A 20,669-nucleotide genomic window follows, 5' to 3' on the forward strand; every position below is an offset into this window, starting at 1 on the left:
TGAAATGCATGAAGTTTGTATACCTTAAATAAAAAGTTTCTGGGGAGAAAATGTCCCTTTATCCAAGTAAATAAATAAAATAAAATGTTTAGGGTTAAATGCCATGAAGAAGCAAAAATGGATCTTGGGACAGAAAAGCAGTATCAGGAGAAACAGATAAATATGATTGACATTTGTAGTTCAACCATATTGCACAAATATTCTTTTACCTCTAACCAATTTATCAGGGTTATATAAGACGACTATGTTGGAAAAACAGTGTGAGAGTAAGAGGTATACAGGAACCCTTTGCATTACCTTTATAATTTTTTCTATAGGTCTAATATGATTTCAAAATCAAAAAGTTTATTATAAAAAATCATTAAGGGGAACTACATGTTTTATACTGTTGAAGGAAAAAGTTACAAATCCGGATAACTAGAATGTAGTTTGTGGTGTTGGATTGGAATTGGAGGGATGATGATTTATTCAGGAAACACCATGACTTGTTCACTTTAGGTTCAGACCAGGATCATGAAAAAGAACCTTGCAAACCAGTTAGAACTTTGGTGGGAAGAAGCGCTCAAAGGCTGTGATGTCAGTTCCCAGTGTTTTTTCTCCACAGCTATCTAACACAGTTCTAGGGACCCTAAGGAGACTATCGGGGTCCACCTGAAAATTTGGAAAAAGTCCACTAGGAACTCCCTAAAGTGAATAGAGGTGTGGAGAGGGTCTAAGAGCTGCTTTGACTGGGATACAATGGAGAAGAGATAGGAGTGTTCTCTCTCTCATTCTTTTTCTCTCTCTCTCTCTCCTTCCTCACTCCCACAACCTCTGTTTCACAAATAAATAAATAATAACATTTTAAAATTCCAAATAAAAATATATAGAATTGGGAAGAAGGCCTGTCACAGAAACAATAGAGAAAGTAGGGGGCAAAGCATGGATTGAAACTATGGAACCAAGGATGTATCTGTAAGACAGCGTTGTCAATGTGCCCCGACTCATTGCGCAGATCAGGACACAGGAGCAGGCCCTTAAGGAGCAGCACAGGGCTAGGCAATGCTCAAAATAATCCTGACCAATGGCTGAAGCTTAGGAAGTGGATTGGACCATGAGAAACCCACCAAATGGGCATCCCCGAAGCCAAGCACGTCAGGTAGAGAAGGAACACATGAGTCTGAACACAGCACAGAGACACTCATTCTACTTAAATGCACCTCAACTTATTATGTGGATTCAAAGATATTTCACTTTCTTCAACTTCGGGTTACTTATTTAGGATAGTAAGCGAGTTCATCCTTATGTTTTCTTCTAACACTGATGCCCCACAATTCATACATGCCATGGGCATTTGTGAGACCAGGAAAAGATGTGTCTGTAGTACCAGCCACTTTTTTAGGGTGCTTTATTTATATTAACTCAATCAGTGCTCATACAAATCTATGAGGGTGGTGTTTTACCACTTCCATTTCACAACTGAGCAAGGCACTCAAAGATTAAGAAACTACCACAGAATCACATGGCTACAGAGAAGAGGAGACAAGAAATGAACGTGGAAGGTGGAAGCTGGTAAGTGGTGCTCAGGCTCAGGATAAATTTTGTAGGTAGATCTAACTGAACTTGCTAATAGATTGTATGTGGGAAGTGAGAGAGGCACCAGAAGCGAGTCAAACTCCTCCATCTCACTGTGCCTTTCTGCTGATGGAGTAGTCAGTTCCTTAGCCTTTCCTTTGTGAGCAAGAGAGAGAACAAAATTTCTCCTCTATTTTCCATTGACAACCATGCACACAGCAAAGGGCTATGCACAGCAACCTCCTACACCTTAACAGAGACCTCAGTTTCCTCATAATAGGCATTTTCACACATGCAGAACTCAATATGCACAAGGTCTGCCTGTTAGCTTTGAGAGGAGGACCCAGCTTTCCCTCAGCATACAGAAATGAAGCACACCTAATAGAACTGTACTTGGATACCCTGTGAGCATTGAATTAGTCATAGCTGACTGTGAAAGAAAAAAACTTTATCTTGGAAAAGTATCTTGTCATTTGTTTGCTTTCCAAGATGAATCTTGCTATAAAATAAGGAATTCCTTAAAGCCACTAATCTGTTACTGTAAAAAGACATACAACACATTGTACACGTACGGGTGATTTCCCAGCATGCTCAGATGTTGGTAGGAAGTTGGCCAAACGTCCTCTAAAGAGTTCAATGGCTCAGTGTCAGCATGCAGCAAGATGGCAAAGAGACTTCATTGTGCGTGCCATTTTCAAGGCTTGGTGGCGGAGGCGCTGAGGCTTAGTGATAAAACACCATGAGCAATTAGTGATATCTGTCAAGGCGTGGAGAAAAAGAACGGTCATACATATGTCAGATATTCTCACACATCTTCCAAAGGGAGAATCCTAACAAGTAAGGCCATTCAGATAGAATACGGGTTACCTTGTGATAGAGTCTCTGCATGTGTGTAATCAAAGAGGGCTTCCTGATCACTCATTGCTAGTACTTCCTGTGACTCTGTCAACAGATGCTAATGGTGACTACCTCTGAAGGAGTAGAAATGTAGGATCATCTTCTCTGTATTCTCATGCATAGTCTGAATTTCTACAATATGATCATATTATGTTTACAATTAGAATAAGGATCACTTGTTTATGGAAAGATTAACTATTTTGAGGATGAGAATACTCTTGAAGGTCTGAGTAGGAGATGACGGAGACAGCAATCCCTCCTAAATTTTATTATTCTTTATATCAAGTAATTTAATATAAAGGCTTTACCACTAAGAATTTTCGTGAAATGTGGTTGCATACATGATATAAAGGAGCTGGGAGTCAATTTTATAAGATGGCACTGGAGAGAGAGAGATCAATAAACAGTACTAGGAAATCAGAGCAGAGAACAGAACCAAACTAAAATGTTTGCAATGAGACTTGAAGAGCAGCATGGAGAGCTAAGGCAAAGTCAAGTTGAACCTAGAGAGGAAGAAGGAAGAGGCCTGGACTCAGGCAGCTCTAAAGCAGCCTCTCTTGAGGAAGCAGAGACTGTGTGAACCACAGTTAGTAGCACAGGGCCTGAGAGAGGAATCCTGGATCTAGCTTTTCACTGATGTATGATCTCCCAGAAGACATTGAATCTCCTTGTGTCTCTCTCCTCAAATGCAAAGTGAGGATAGTGACTGCTTTAGCATATTATGCTAAAGCCTGGAAAAGTACTTGTATCCATTTTCTTTCCATACAGGAAGTAAGAAAAATGGTAAAGACTAGTGAAGCTCCTGCTGCTCCCTTTTCCCAAGACAAAGGACTCCTGTGTGTGGGTAGGACATCTGATTGGGGAGGAAGTGGTTATAGGATTTTGGATTTGCACAGCATCAACCATTGTCCTTGCTGTGGGTAGTCTGTAAGAGCCTCAGGTTACTCCAAGCCCAGACAGTGGCTCAGCTGCAGGGAGGTTCAATGTAACTAATGCATGGTAGGAAGCAGAACTGCTGTGTCCTCCAAGTAGGAAGCTGTGCACACACAAGTTTTGAAATCCATGCATATAAGAGGTCTTCACAAGTTTGTGGAAAATGCATATCATAGAAAAGCTACTCATGAATTTAATTTTTGCTTCAAAATAATTGTGCCATTTAATTCCATTTCTGACAAAGTTTTTGAGGTACACTCATATTTTGGGAGTCACTTCTTGTTCCCCATGTTCTAGTTGAAAATTCAGTACCTTCCCAATGTATACAGATGGACCAAAGCATGATCTTGTCACCGTTTGTGCAGATTCCAACTCCTGTTTCTTTGATTTCAGAACTTAACGGTATCAATTTCCAGGAGAGATTCAAGTATACAACCTATTGGATCTTTTATTTATGTCAGTTTCACTGAATATTGGGAGAAATAGCTGGTCCTTAATCTTGCTCACTGTTTTGCTTTGTCACTTCCATCACTTCTCCTTAACATGTCTTCCTATCAGGAATAAATTTCTCCTTCTGTCATAGAGTCTAAATTTCATTTTAGTTTTACGGTTATACTTCCATTCATGGACCAGCTGGAATCCATGACTGCTGGCAATCAGCCTACCACTGTTGGAACAATTTAAATGTTTTTCCAATAAGCAGAAGTCTCTTCCTAAGTGAAATCAATTGCTGTTGTCGTGTTATTTGCCTGATTTGATCAGTTCATGATTTATAGATGTATTGCATGTTAATAAAAAATAAAAATGAAAACTGCAGGAATAAACGCTGTTGTCATACACTTAACTATGTTTTCAGACAATATAAGCAGAACCCTGGTTGTTTTCTCTTGTACATTAACGTGGACATCAGTACTTCTCCTGTGCTGTAATTCTCCTGGGACCTCCAGGACTGTTGATAGATGGAGCTATACGAAGGGACCACTGACAAATGCCCTCTATAAAAGCTAGAACCTTATGTTCTATTCTTTGTCCTTTATTTCTCTTAGGTATTGTCTGCTTTCATTCTGCTATGAAGCAGAAAAGAAAAATAACAGTAAGAATTGTAATTGCTGGTCTTGCTTGAAGAGTCACTGGGTGTTGTACTAAGTGCTTGGTTTGCAGTGTTCCATAACAATCCATGTGATAGATGCTCTTTCTCTGTTTTTTTTTTTTTTTTTTTTTTTTTTTTTTTTTCAGATGACAAAAATAAGGCAAGAGAGAAAGTAGCTCCCTCAAACAGGGTGGCACAATGTAAGAGGGCAGATTAGTATTCAAACCCACAGGTGGCTGCTTCCGGAACCCATTATTTTAACTAACTATCCTTTCTACATAAAGGTGAAAAGTAACAGTTCTTCAGAAAGGGTGTTGTAGTTTTGTCAATAAAAGATATTAATTTTAGTCTGTGGAATTATGGCTTTTATGGCACTCAAGCTGAAGAGTTTTTAGCTCATGTTTATATCTGGGGAATGGGGTGTTGGTGTGGATCAAGGACCAGGAAGTGTGACTGTAAGAAAACAGTATCTATACTAACTTTGGGGCTGCTAATTTGAGTTTCACTACTGTCATTTATCATTTGTTCATTTGTTTGCCTATCAGTTACTATGAGATGGACTCTGTGATAGATGTGGAAAATTCAAAGTCATATGACTTACCTGTTGTCAGTAGAGATAGGTGACTTCTCTCCTTCTCCCTGTCAGACAAAACACTCCATTAACGCAGTTGCATCAAAAATAAGGGCAAAGATGGAATGTGATCAAGATAGTAAGATACCAAATGTTGACAATGAAGCAAAGAAAGGGGTAACTCTTATATACTGTTAGTGGGAATGTAAATTATAACAGCTATTGTGGAAAATAGTATGGACATTCTTCAAAAAATTACAAATAGAGCTACAGTATGGCCCAGCAATCCCATTACTGGGTACATAGCTGAAGGAAATAAAACATATATCAAGGAGATACCCAGAGGCAGACATTCGGCACAGCAGTTAAGATGTCACTTGAGTTATCTGCTTTTCATATTATTTATTTATTTTTTAGGGTGTCTGGTTTTGAGTCTCATCTCGGCTCCTACCATCAGTTTGATGTTGCTGCAATACTGGGAGACAGCAAGTGATTGTTCAAGTAGCTGGGTCCCTGTCACCCCCATTGGATACTACAATTGACATTTTGGCTTCTTACTTCATTCTGGCCCAACCTTGGCTATTGTGGGCATTTGGGGAGTGAACTAGCAAATTGGAGATCTTTTTCTCTTTTTCTCTTTCAAATAATGCAAATAAATAAATAAATTTAAATCAAGGATACCTGTATACCCATATTTGTTGCAACACTATTGAAAGTAGATGAGGGGGCTGGCGCTGTGGTGGAGTGGGTTAATGCCCTGGCCTGAAGTGCTAGCATCCCATATGGGCTCCGGTTTGAGACCCGGCTGCTCCACTTCCAATCCAGCTCTGTGCTATGGCTTAGGAAAGCACTAGAAGATGGCCCAAGTCCTTGGGCCCCTGAACTGCGTGGGAGACCCGAAGAAGCTCCTTGCTCCTGGCTTCAAATTGGTGCAGCTCCAGCCTTTGCAGTCAATTGGGGAGTGAACCATCAAATGGAAGACCTCTCTCTCTGCCTCTCTCTCTGTGTAACTCTGACTTTCAAATAAATAAATAAATCTTAAAAAAAAAAAAAAAGAAAGTAGATGAGCTATGTAGTCAGCCAAGATGACATGATGGGTGAATGAATATAAAAATGGAATCTTTGTAAAGTGGAGTATTATTCATATTGATAAAATGATTAAATCATATCACTTGCTAAAACACGAATGGGTTAGCAGAATATTATTCTAAGAGAAATAAGTCAGGCATAGGAAGACAGATACCACATGTTGACATACATTGGCCATTATAGAAGAAGAGAGTAGAACAGATATCACTAAAGACTTGAAAGGTGACAGGATGGGAATAGAGAGAGATTAGAAAACATGCACAAAAATATAGTTACATGGGGAAATTAACTCTAATAATGTGTAGAATAGTAGTGTAACTATAGTCCATGATAATCTATGATAATTCATTGTATATTTCAAAGTAACTAGAAAAGAAGAATTTGAAGGTTCCTATCACATACAAATGATATTTGAAGAGATGGGAGTGTTAATTACCTTTATTTGCTCACTACATATTGATCATTATACACTGTATTTATGTACAAAATTATAATACTATATCACATAAATATTTCATTTAATAAATGAAAATGTGTCAAAGAGAAAAAAAAAGAGTGAGCAGTAAGGCTGATTCAGGGAGCCCAAAGAAAGTTTAAAAAATTGAGATTTCAGATGACAAGAAGAGAAAACAAAACTTTAATAAAAAATTTTGTTGTGAGTCCTGAAAGATGAGGGTTTCTTATAATAAAAGTTCAGGAAACTGGGCTGGCGCTGCAGCTCACTTGGCTAGTCCTCTGCCTGTGGTGCCAGCACCCCAGGGTTCTAGTCCCGGGTTAAGGCACCAGATTCTGTCCCGGTAGCTCCTCTTCCAGTCCAGCTCTCTGCTGTGGCCTGGGAAGACAGTGGAGGATGGCCCAAGTGCTTGGGCCCTGCACCCACATGGGAGACCAGGAGGAAGCACCTGGCTTCTGGCTTTGGATTGGCACAGTGCGCTGACCATAGTGGCCATTTGGGGGGGGTGAACCAATGGAAGGAAGACCTTTCTCTGTCTCTCTCACTGTCTAACTCTGCCTGTCAAAAAAAAAAAAAGTTCAGGAAATTGGAGCTATAGACACTGTGACTTTATTCATTTATTCCTTCATTAATAGGTCAGATCTGTTGTTAGAGACCATTGATAAAGATTGCTTATCCTTGAAAGGCTCATTGTTTAGGAAAGAAGTAGCAGCATGAGTTAAAACCATACATGTGGAAGAGTGCATGCATATTTGGGAGCAGGATATCTCCAATTAGGGACCAGTCAAGAAAGCCTTTCTAAGTTAAATTGCCTGGGCACTGCACTGTTAAAGGAGTTTGTGGGCCATGGAGAGGGTTGAATAGGAGAATGAGGTACATGCTCTCATATATTTGTCACAACTAATGAGCCACACCCAACTTCTCCTATTTTTTCTAGTGGATTTTGAAATTCTCAATTTTGATTTTTGTGGCTTTTGTGTTAATGGATATGTTTCTTTGCCCCTTTGTGTTTATTGATATGTCCATATTCCAATAGTGACATAAAAACTAACATGGATTGTTCAACCCACTTTCAAGGCTGTAGAATGTCTGTGAAGTCCTATTAGCACATATAAAAATAAAATAGAATCTGAGGGAAGAGGACTTAAGGAGAGTTAACAACTGTTTTTTTCCATCTGTTTGTAAGGACTAAGTAAATGTTTTCATATTGGTGAGTTGAGTTGATGAATTTCAATGATGATGTGACCTACTTTTAAATAACTCTTGAGTAAAAGAATTCTAGAGAGAGACACAGCAGATGACATTGTTTTCAGTGTTAATGTCCATGAGCTACCTTCTATTTTAGGCACAGACTTGGGCGGCTTGGAAGTCTTTCTGTATATTGGCCAAAAAAGAGAAGACATTATTTCTAGGCTTTCCAGCAAAGGTTTGGATAATAACCTTAGGTGATAATATTATATCGGTTCTCATCTCCTACTGAATTGCCTAGCCACAGGATATAAAGTAAATTTCTTATCCATCCTATCATGTTACTATGAATGGGAATAAAACCTAGCTAGACTCTAGCTAAAGTTTCAAAAGATGATTTCAAAGACCTCGTCATCCAGGATGACTGATTCCAGGTACATAAAGCAGTCAGAAAGTCCTAAAACATATTGGTCATTTGATAGTGGATTTAAAACTAAGGCATTTGACTTCTCAGAGAGACAGGTGATGGTGAATGAAGAAGTAACCTGCATAGCATGGCAGCTGTGTGGCCCAAGACAATCCAGTGGGTTGAGCACTTAGGTATTACTTGGGCAAACATCATCATGAGGGGAAGTCAGGAGGTGGCTGTGCATTGACTGTAGTATCAGATAGCCCTGTGATTTCAGGGTAAATCACACTAGTTTCCCTCACTTACACTCCTCCAGCACTTTCAAAAGCTGACTTAGGGCTTCTCTCACTGTGTTAATTCTTTTATTTGAAATCCCTAGCAGAGCCCTTCTGGCTGATGGGTGTTCCCTCCAGGCCCTGCAGTGTGGAGACGTCTCCAGGCAGCAAGCTCTCCCTCCTCGGACACCAACATTGCCTCTTCCTAATGCTCCACAGATAGATGGTGCGCCAACAGAGGAGCCTTACTCAGCGTGCAGGGGAGGGACGGGCGAAGGAAGGGCTGTGAGGATGTTGAGAGAGATGGCAGAGGCTGATCGGAGAGATGGGCTGAGACACCCAAGGATGGGAAGGAAAGGGGAAAGTCCAACATTTCTATCTCCTTCTTATTCTTAAGGCCCTTAAATACTTCCTGTCCCCAAACCTTGTGATTTAGAAGAACAGAATGGAGGAGGGAGGGAGAGAATTTCCTTTCTTTACGTCCACACTTTTTTTTCCTCTGAATATCACATCTTTTATGAGTGCCTTTCCATCAATCTTCATCCTGTGCAGGTTTCCTAGGGAATCAGTTAGGAGGGACGGCACAGTATTTAATTTTCCAGCATCTCCTGTTATATTTATGTATGAGTCCATATGATATTCACATGTACCAGGTTTTAATGTTTTATATTTAGTATAAAGGAGCCATCACTAAAGAAAGAATTTGGGGAAGTCTGAGAACTTACTTGGATTCATATAGCTACTAGAAATAGATCTATGATTTGAGCTTGCAGGTCTTAAAAGGTCTCTGGATTTGGAATTAGGGAGTGAGATATGGGCCCTACAGTAATTTGGAAAAAGGTCTAGTGTGTAACGTTTGTTGTCTCTTGAAGAATAACACAAAATAATATTCCTAATGTGCCCTGGTGAAAGTCTATTGAACTAAAATGGATACTTAAAATAGTCTAAGGGCCAGTGCTGTGGTACAGTGGGTTAAAGCCCTGGCCTGCCATGCTGGCAAGCCATTTGAATGCCAGTTCAAGTCCCAGCTGCTCCTCTTCTGATCCAGCTTTCTGCTAATGTGCCTGGGAAAGCAGCAGAGGATGTCCCAAGGACCTGGGCCCCTGCACCCATATGGGAGACCAGGAAGAAGCTCCTGGCTCCTAGCTTCAGGTCGGCTCAGCTCCGGCTGCTGCCACCATTTGTGGAGTGAACCAGTGGATGGAAGACCCTTCTCTCTCTGTGTCTCTACCTCTCTCTGTAACTCTGTCTTTCAAACAAATAAAATAAATCGTGTTTAAAAAAATTGAAAAATCAAAATGTTTACAAATTAATTATATTAGGCATAATTTAACCTTTGACTTTAACATGTATTTAGAGCTAGCCATACCTCATTCCTGAAGGTTCATTTCAAAATTCTTTTTTGGTTGGAGAATATATTTCAAAAACCTAAAGCGATTATAGGACTGTCACGAGTAAGCTTGGAAAACTCTTGTCCAAATGACTTTATGTGTTAACTAAATTAGAACAGCTAGGACAGCAACCTGAAAACAAAGAAAAGCAATATGCCTATGTCCTAATTTAGTGATAATGGTTAATGTGCAATTAAATTCCTCCCATTATTCTTTTCTTGGTAGAGATTTGGGGGGCTTCCAATAAGGTGTTTATAAATGCATTTAACATTCCTGTGGGTAATCTGCAACTCAAGTGTTTTCAAATGTCTGTTGTTTTAATTACTCAAAGACTTTTTTGTTTTGTAGCTAAATTGTTGATCTCTGTCTCCTAGGTCTCAGCCTGGCCACAGAAACAAAAGCATTTTTGATGTCTGAGGTAGGAAGAGCTTTAGCATATTATCTCATTAAGTCCTCATAACAAGCTGAATATGTTTTTGGCTTCTTTTTTAGAGAAAATTCCATTCAGTAGGCTACCTTCAATATTGTGTAGGGGAAAGCCCAACGTATAGAGATTTTGATAATTCTGGTTAAGAGCACAGGTCTCAAGATGTAACATCTGTTTTCAGATTCTAGCTCTCCTGTTCAATGTGTTTAAGTGTTTTATTTAAACACGTTACGCTTCAGCTGCCTCATTTGTAAAATGGGAAAATAACAGCACTTTCACCCTGGTGTTTCTATGAGGATAAAATGGGTTAATACACATAAAGAGTAGAGTCTGACAAATCCAAGTCGGCAGCGAGGCTGATCTGTAGGTAAGCACTGTCTACGACGTCACTAAGAACTAACAGCCTCCACGTGTCTATGCATCCTCAACAGGTTGACTGTCAGCCTCCTACAACAAGATCACAATGGTCTCAGCACCACACCCACACTTCCCATTTTAAACCTTCCAGGAAATCTTTTCTGTGTGTTCCTGAGATAATAAGAGAAGCTGAGACAGGAAGTATCCACATTCCTAGTCTCTCTCAGAGTTTCTGTTGGCAAAGAAAAGGCAGAGAGGATGTCAACACTGAAAGTTTTGGGGGCAAGTAACAATGCAAAGAAACTGATTTTCAACACTGCAAAGTTGCTGAAGGTTGCACAGCTTAGCATATGACGGAGGCAGAATATGAAGACAAGTCTAGAACCTCTGCTAAATATGCCACTTCTCATGAGACTGCACACAAGACTGCATTAGTTTGCCATAGCTGCTGTACCAAAATACCACACAATGGGCAGAGCTTAAACAATGCAAGGTTATAATGGGATTCACTGCTCCTCCTTCCCTGCCTGCCCCCGGCAAAGGTGTAAGAGTACCTGTTCCTGAACACATCTCTCTCTTGATCTCTCTCTCTCCCTCTTATGGTCTCTCTCTCTCTTATGCTCTCCTTCTCCCTCTTTTTCCTTCTTCACCCCTTCCCTCCACTCTGTTGGGTTTCCCCCAATAAACGCTTACCCTTAAAAAAAAATGTAAGCTTGTCGTCTCCAGTATGCAAGCTGGAAATCCAAAGTCAAGCTGTCGGCAGGCTTGTTTTCCTCTGAGGGCCATCATTTCCCTGGAAATCTTTGGCATTCCTGGGCTTGTAGAAGCACCACCCTTAGCTCTGCCTTCCTCTGCACATGGTATTCTCCCTGTGTGTGTGTGCCTCCCTCCATATTTTCCTCTTACCAGAACACAAACATATTGGATTACAGTCTACCCTAGTGATAGTATTTTAATTTCATTATCTCTGTAAGAACTCAATCTCCAAATAAGGTCACATTCTTGAATACTAAGGGTTAGGGCTTCAAAACATGAATGTTGGGATGAGGCAACTCAACCATAATGTAAATGAATGCATTTTAATGCAGTTCAACCAACTGGTTGTTTTATGTATATACTCTGAGTAGAAAAACAATGTGTGGGGTAAAGTGTGGCACCTTTCTGCTTATCTATTGACAAATAATTTAAAATAAAGGACTGGTTGAGATGAAAGCATTCCTAAATATACTACAGGGGAAATATATAGATTAATTGAGCACAAAAAAAATAGATACTCTTGAATCTAACTAGCAAATATTTTAAGGAAGAAGAAAATATGTTTTTTGTCCTTTGTATCTTTCTGAAAAGGCTTACTGCATACATAATATAATGATGCTCTTTTTGAATGGAAGTAGTTTTAACTGAAACCTTTAAGAAAGTAAAGTGTAGAACATAGAATCTTCCTTCTCAATGAAAGAACATCTCAAGGATTGTAAGTAATTTCAATTGTCTGTTCTTGAATCAACTGTTTTCTTGGGTTATTCCTCCCACTGAACTACAGCACACTGGTGACTAGCATACAAGACAAGGACTCCAAAGGTCATATGTGAAGAAATCGGTTCTCTGGTATCTTAATGTTGAGATGACAGTTTCTAACAGTTAATATGAGGGCCTGACTCTGTGGTATAGTAGGCTAGGCCTTTGCCTGCAGAGCCAGCACCCCATGTGGGTGCCAGTTCCTGTCCCGGCTCCTCTTCTTCCAATCCAGCTTCCTGCTTATGGCCTGGGAAAGCAGTAGAAGACAACCCAAGTGCTTGGATGCCTGCATCCGCCTGGGAAACCCAGAAGAAGTTCCTGGCTCCTGGCTTAAATCAGCCCAGGTCTGGCAGTTTTGACCATCTGGGGAATAGAACAGCAGATAGAAAACCTCCCTCTCTGTCTCTCCCTCTATTTGTCAGTAAATCTACCTCCCAAATAAATAAATAAATAGTAATTTAAAAAAGTTAATATTAGATAAGTGAAATAAGGACAAATACTAAAAGATTCCTTTTACTTGTGAGCCACTTTAAATAGTGCAGAAGTAAATAACAGAACAGTGGTTACCAGGAGGATGGGGAAATGGAAATATAGGGATTGTTGAAAGGATACAAAGTTACAGTTCTACAGGAGGAGTAATAGCCAACGATTCGCTTCCCACACATTATCTCCTAAATGTGTGTCCTTTCCCCCATGATTTGCAGTGTCACCATACGCATGCTACATTTGCCTTTTTTTACCCATTATCACTCAAGTTTTGGCATTATACTTTTTTTTTTTTTTTTGACAGGCAGAGTTAGACAGTGAGAGAGAGAGACAGAGAGAAAGGTCTTCCTTTCTGTTGGTTCACCCCGCAAATGGCCGCTACGGCTGGTGCCCTGCGGCCAGTGCACTGCACCGATCTGAAGCCAGGAGCCAGGTGCTTCCTCCTGGTCTCCCATGCAGGTGCAGGGCCCAAGCACTTGGGCCATCCTCCACTGCACTCCCGGGCCACAGCAGAGAGCTGGCCTGGAAGAGGAGCAACTGGGACATAATCTGGTGCCCCAACCGGGACTAGAACTCAGAGTACCTGTGCCGCAGGTTGAGGACTAGCCAAGTGAGCCTCTGCGCCAGTGAGTTTTGGCATTATAAACATCATACTATCTGGTATGCCAAGCACACCCTCTTTATCCCACTTTCGCTTTAAGGTTTACTTAGCTTCATGGACCATTATTTCTCCAAATAATTTAAATAGGTTTGGTGACTTCTTCTCTTAATCTTCATCTGAGAACAACCTCAGTATACAAGGAATTTATTGGTCCTTGAAATCATGGTCAAAGTCACCTAGAAAATCACGCTGTTTGGTTAGTTTGTAGGGGAGGGAGTTTTTGACTGTCTTAATAGTTCAGTATTTATTCACTGGTTCTAGTGTTTATTTCCTGTTCTAAAGGTTATAAATTTTCACTACAGTTTGTCAATTTTTTCTTTGGTTTGTCAATTTCACTTATTTTTGAAAAAGTGTTACAACACTGGTTTGCCTATTTTCTTCCATTTCCCCTTTGTAATTGATTTCTGATTTTATCACATTTTAACACAAAACAATTCATATTGTATTGATCAAAAGGAATTCAATGCAGTTTTCTTGGGGATCTATTTTATTGTCTATTTGTGTAAATGGTTTAGATGAACCCTGAAATATTTTCTACCTGATCTCCTAACAAATTCTCTGGCCAAAAGTATATTTTGTTTTCAGATGGCAGTGTTTTAATCTTTGTACTAAAGTAATACTGTATTCAGAGTCATCACCACCCCAACACTCCCGCTCCTCTGCCCATCTGAGCCTGTCCTTTGGCTTCCCCTTGTTCCTGGGAGAAAGATGACATCATTTACATAGCCTAAGGCCTGCTCCCACCTCTGCAACCTTAGCTTCCACCCAACATCCTTCATTCTCGGTACTCCAGCTACCATGCCTTTTAGCTCAACTGCACGAGGTCCCCTCCTTTATGAAGCATTTGTACCTGCTGCTTCTACTGCAAAGGAAATTGCTCCACAGTCCCCATTTTCCAGTTAACACATACTTAACCCTTAGATGCCATTTCTGCCATATCTTCATGAAAGCCTTCCATGACTTCATGGGTAGGCTCAGCCTGTCCTCCATAAGAAGCCTTATGAGCACATACTGCCCTTTTATTATACTTATTGCAGTCATACCTGTACAATTGCTTGGATTATTCTATAATGTATAGCATAGTCACCAGTCTGAATACACCAGAATTGGCAGTGTCTACTTTTTATTAACTGTAGCATTATTTCCAGTTCCTAATACTTTATCCTCAATGACCATTTCATAAAGGATGAGCGAACAATCTAGAATGCAAAAATAAGCCAGATGTTTCAGAGTTCTGTTTCATCTCTGCGTTATAATGCTCTGAGAATGTGTCTCCCATAATTTCCATCCATCTCACAAACTTACTAAGAAGACTAAATTGGATGAGCAAGAATTCTACACTTAAGCATATTACAAAAAAATTCAATGCATATATTCTCCAGAAAATATGTTAACAACTCTCTTAGACCTATTAGACGACTTCAAAATATTCATGGAAAGTGTCAATAAAGATAAGCTGACTTTGACCCAACACATTTTGGAAAAAAACAGTTTTTTCTTAATACAGATTTTTATGAATTATTGAACACGCCTCAATGCAAAGATTTTTCTTTAAATTTGCTCCAAAGCAATCTTTAAATGTAATTTGCCATGAACTTTTTGATGTTCCCTGTCATTCATTTTATATATGCTAATAGAATGAGTAAATTAACCGTAGCATTTTCACATATTAAAATACCAACAAAAAAATACAGCTACATGTAACAAAATGGATTACATCACAAAAATTCATTTGCACCAAATAAGTATATACTAAAGATGATATGCTATACAGGCCACTTTTATAAGTTTAATACATTTTACAGAAAATAAAAATGTTCTATAAAGGTCAAATGTAATACAAAGTTTTAGGGTCATCAATATTGATCAGGGTAATGGAGGAGACAATTAGAAAGTGATATAAAGGATGATATAGCAGAAGATCTGTCCGTCAACTGGAGCAGTGAGTATATAGTTGCTTGTTTTAGAACACTTCATTAAACTGTGCATTTATATTTTGTGCACTTTCAGGATATGTTTTAATTCACAATGAAGATTGAAAAAGAATATTTAAATGGAATAGGATGTAAAATGCCAAGACATTTAACAAATGACAGTCACACCTACAAATCTCTCAGATGCTCTGTGCTTGCTTAACATTACTAAGCCCTAGCAATTTTGTCTGGATATATTAAAGACAAAAACCTTAGTATCAAGTGTTATATTAGTAAGGGTAGAATAGTTTCATTTGTTAAGTAAAGCAGCTGAAGTAGTTTTTGAGTATACAAAAGGAAACTTAGGACATGTTTTGGAGACAAATAGAGACCTAAATTGGTATAAACAACAGACTAACAACAATTTGAGAGAGTGAGCCTGGTAGGTTAAGGGGGATAAAAGCTGCGAGGGAAAATGAAATCTTCAGAAGACAAGAGCCATTCCCATCACCTAAGATGATCCCAGGCACGTTTCCTGAAAGAGAGAGAAATTTAATTTTAACTTGCCTGCTGTGCGTTCTGCAAGATTTCCACAAAGGAGAGCCAGACGAGACCGCTTTATGACAGGTGCCATTTTGAGAGAATAAAGCAAGACATATAAGGCCTGGCATGAGCCAAAATGGTACAGAAAGAGACAGCATAAATAAGGCTGGGGTGGGATGGAGTGGCGAGACAGGTGAGATAGGTAGGTAGGTATCCAGGAATCCCTGGATATTTGGGGAAGGAGTGCTGGGAAACATTGGCTGAATTATACAACACTTCAGGCAGATAGAAGAATAAGTCAGAGTTCTATTGTACACATGGTGACTACAGTTAATAGCAATGTATTAGATTCTTGAATATCACTAACAGTAGACATTTAAGTTCACCACAAAAAGTATTGTCAGGTGATGCATATGTTAGATCAATTTAGTTATTCTATAACATATTCCAAAGCATTATGCTCTACATGATAAATACATATAATACAAGAATAAAAGAAGGTGTTGAATTGCAGAAGACAAAATCAAGAGGCTTTGATCAGCAGAAACACAACTACTTGAAGCTCCTTGGGAGTTGATCTTTTTATTCCCAATGGTTCTTGTTTATACAAGGTGAATACATTTTGTATATTTCATATACACAGATTTAGAAGGACAGTGACACTTCCCACACTAATCTCCTTCCGGACTATGCTCCCACCCTGCATCCTCCTTCCTTTCTTATTTTTTAAATTTTACAGTCACATATTTTCAGTTTATTTTATAATATTAAGCTTAACTCTCCACTAAGAGTTCAACAAAGACTAAGAAGAAAAAAAATGTTGTTCCTCCACAGTAGAGGCAAGGGCTGTATGCAATCATCAAATCTCAACCACGTCAATTTTGCTCATTTACATTTTTTTATTCTATTACCAGAGATCATGGAAAACATATGGTAATTGTAATTTAGGGACTGACTTATTTCACTAACTATAATGGTTTCTAGTTGCCTCCATTTTGTTGCAAAAGACAGGATTTCAGTGCATATATAGCACATTTTCTTTATCCGGTCATTAGATGATGGACATTTGGGTTGGTTCCATATCTTAGCTATTGTGAATTGAGTTGCAATAAACATGGAGGTATAGATAAATTCTTCATTTTTTGATTTCATTTAAATTCTCAGGAGTGGGATTTCTGGGTCATGTGGTACATCTATTTTCAGCTTTCTAGGAAATCTCCCTAGTATCTTCCACAATGACTATATTACTTTACATTCCCAGCAACAGTGGATTAGGGTACCTATTTCTTCACATCCTTGCCAGCATTTATTGTTTTTTGATTTTTGGATGACAGCCATTCTAAGTGGGGTGAAGTGAAACTTCATTGTGGTTTTGATTTGCATTTCCCTGGTGGCTAGTGATCCTGAGAATTTTTTTCATATGTCTGTTGGCCATCTGAATTTCATCCTTTGAAAAATGCCTCTTGGGCCCAGAGCTGCGGCATGGTAGGCTAAGCCACTGCTTGCAGTGCCAGCATCCCATAATGATGTTGGTTTAAGTCCCTGCTGCTCCACTTCTGATCCAGATCTCTGCTTTATGGCCTGGGAAAGCAGTGGAAGATGGCCCAAATCCTTGAGCTACTGCATCCACATGGGAGACCTGGAAGAACCTCCTGGCTCCTGGCTTTGGATTGGCTCAGCTCTCACCATGGCAACCATCTGGGGAGTGAACCAGTGGATGGAATCCTTTTTATCTGTCTCTCCCTCTCTATATATAACTCTTATCTTTCAGAGAAATAAATAGATCTTAAAAAAAAAGAAAAATGCATCTGTAAGTCCTTTGTCCATTTGTTTCCTAGATTATTTGTTTTGTTGTTATTGAGTTTCATGAACTCTTTACAGATTCTGGGTATTAATCCTTTATCAGTTCATAGTTGGCAAATACTTTCTCCTATCCTGTCAGTTGCCTCTTCACTTTGTTGAATGTTTCTTTTACAATGCAGAAACTTCTTAGCTTGATGTAATCCCATTTGTCTATTTTTGCTTTTGTCTTCATTGCCTTTGTTATTCTGGGTTCTTTTCCAAGAAATCTTTGTCTATGTCAATGTCTTACAGAGTTTCCCCAAGGTTTTCCTTTAGTAATTTGATGCTATCAATTCATAGATTTAGCTCCTTGATCCATTTACAGTTGATTTTTGTGTAAGGTCTAAGGCAGGGGTCTTATTTCGTACTTCTGTACACAAAGATCCAATTTTCACAGCACCATTTGTTGAAGAGAATGTCCTTTTTCCAGGGATTTATTTTAGCTCCTTTGTCAAAGACTAGTTGGTTGCAGATGCGTGGGTTGACTCCTGGGGTTTCTAGTCTGTTCTACTGGTCTACATGTCTATTGCTTTGCCAGTACCAGGCTGTTTTGATTATAATTGCCCTGTAGTAAGTCTTGAAGTCTTGTATTGTGATACCTCCAGCTTTGTTTTTGTTGTTTAAGACTGCTTTAGCTATTCAGGGTCTCTTTGCTTCCGTATGAATTTTAGCACTGGTTTTTCTAGATTTGAGAACAATGTCATTGGTGTTTTTATTGTGATCACATTGAATCTGTAAATTTCTTTTGGTAGCATGGATATTTTGATTATATTAATTCATCTAATCCATGAACATGGAAGACTTTTCTGTTTTTGGGGGATCTTCTATTTCTTTATTTAATGCTTTTAATTTTTATTGTAGATATTTCTTTCACTTTGTTAAATTTATTCCAAGATATTTAAATATTTTGAAGAAATCTGACACTCTACAATATGTAGAGTGGTTTAAAGCTGCTTGAGTATTTCAATAACAGGATTCCAGGAGTGAGTAGGGCTTCAGGGTGCTAGGAAGCCAAGATTTTGTTCCTCCACTGTACAAGCATTGGATAAATGTGTCCTGGGACTTCAGTCTTTACAATTAGCCTTACACAAAATCACCTAATAATGATAAACATAGGTCATTCCAAAGAAAGCTTTTGGAGGTATGTAAATAATTCTTAATGCTATCATCAAAAATTCAAGTTGTCTATGAGATGTAACAGTCACTCAACATCTTGTGTTTTTCTGAGATGTATGATGTAGCCACCTACATGATAGCTCAAATCATAATAATCAATGAATGCTGATGTGTGAAAATAAGTAAATGCTGCAAACTTGAACCAAAAAAAATTATAGACAACACTGCTTCCACACAGAGAACACTTTAATAGATGATGAATACCCTTAAAATTCTCAGATTTACTATTCAGTCTGGAATTGACCAGTATCAGCAGCCATGATGCCCAGAAATCTTTGTTGTAAATATGTCAACTCCTGAAGTCTTCTCTCTTTTCTCCAACATCCTTTTTTCACCTGGATTACATGAAGTTCACAGATATCATATGTTTATAAACATATAAACCAGCCCCCTGACCAGTGACTCTCAGAGCTTGGTAACACAACAAAAGTCAGCAAAGACCTTCTAGTTCTTAGAAAAAAAATCAGGAGAAGAATTCAGCTTTTTCTATTCAAATAGAAACACCTGGAATTAAGAGGTTATAATATAATAATATCTAAGTAATATGCTTTTCTTCTCCGTGTCCATACCTGCGATGAACACCTCTTCTTATTCTCCAAAGCCTGGTGATTTATATAAAGATAAACATGGCCAAGCAAGGATTCCTCTGAAAGAATTTGAAGAAGCAGAATATTGATCTTGTCACTATACATTGCACATTGTCCTTTCAATCTATTATATCAAAAGTCACATAGGCTAAAATTAGGAGAAAGAAAGAAGACTATCACCCTTTTGAGAACAGTTAAATTAAGTCACCTTTGAGATTTAAGAATTAGAGAGTATTAACAGCACAAGTTCTATCATTTGTTGGTGTTGTTCCTTAAACAGAGTCCCTGAGCTTTATCACTGAGATTATTTTAAGGGTTCTCCACAAACTGCATGAGAAGTGTACATTATGACAACTACATATGGATTTCAAAAAATTTTAAATCAACTTATCTTCTAATTCAATTTTTGACATTTATGAACAATTCTTATAAAATCACCCCATCTGCCCCACTATCAAGTTGTAATTCTGTTGGTCCTGCATATGACCTGCTCAAAATATGATAGCCTCACATTTCTTTCATTTCTAAAAATGTCCTTAGTGCCTCAAAGACTTCTTTGTTCATGAACACCATTTCTAAGATATTAAGAAACCCATGAAAAGAGCCAGAATCCAGGCAGCCACAGGCACAATAAGACTGAACAGGGGAAAGGCGTCTTTTCCCGACCCCATAGAGCTTCCTTGTGAGAGGCTCAGTCATTGAACTACAGCATGGTATTCAGGTCTCTGCTATCAGTGGAGGTCAGAAAAAAGCATGGAGTCATAAAGGCAAAGCCTGATGTCAAATTAATGGAAGCTAAACTAGGTTAAGAGGGTACATTTGATGTGAGAATTTTATAGCAGGAAACCAGACCAACTACCTAGGATCAGGATGAGAGGGTAGAGGAGCACAGGACTCCAAGTCTAAAAACTTGATCAGTCCCAGCCCTGAGGCCCAAGAACTGGCCTCTGTGTCTTTGTGAAGATCATATGATTACTCTGAATCTCCATGTATGTGTCAGTGTGTATGTGTGCGTGCATGAGTGTGTGCGTGTGTGTGCGCACACAGTGGCAAGGACAGTACTTATCTTGAGGGTTCTGACAGGGATAAAATAAGGTTGGCTGATACGAAAACTACAGCTATATGATCCCTTCCAATAAACTGGGAATCTGAAACTAGGATTTTGGTGACTCCACCCCCATTTTCATACATGGACTTAAAGCCTAGGCGTTCAACTCTGTATCACCACCTGGCTCCGTGGTAGTGTGTCCAGCCTCCCTGAGAATCTCTTTACACCCCACTGCTTCCTCACAAGTGCCTACCAGACTCTCC

At 39.0% G+C, this 20,669-nt stretch overlaps 1 long non-coding RNA gene across 2 annotated transcripts in view; it reads right to left on the bottom strand.

Moving 5' to 3' along the window:
* Positions 1-980: 980 nt before the first annotated feature.
* Positions 981-20,669, bottom strand: part of LOC149123107 (uncharacterized) — a 381,517-nt gene continuing 361,828 nt past the window's right edge. The window contains exons 5-6 of one of the 2 annotated variants that reach the window (XR_016218153.1): positions 5,076-5,113; positions 981-2,311 (exon numbers count right to left, since the gene is read on the bottom strand). This is a non-coding gene — a long non-coding RNA (uncharacterized LOC149123107). Of the gene's footprint in view, positions 2,312-5,075; positions 5,114-15,164; positions 15,746-20,669 lie in introns of those variants that run through there. The other variant, XR_016218155.1, reaches the window with a different exon arrangement.

The sequence above is a fragment of the Oryctolagus cuniculus genome, chromosome 12 (assembly GCF_051225735.1).
Source record: "Oryctolagus cuniculus isolate XC-2025 breed Fujian yellow rabbit chromosome 12, ASM5122573v1, whole genome shotgun sequence".
Taxonomy (NCBI): Eukaryota; Metazoa; Chordata; class Mammalia; order Lagomorpha; family Leporidae; genus Oryctolagus; species Oryctolagus cuniculus.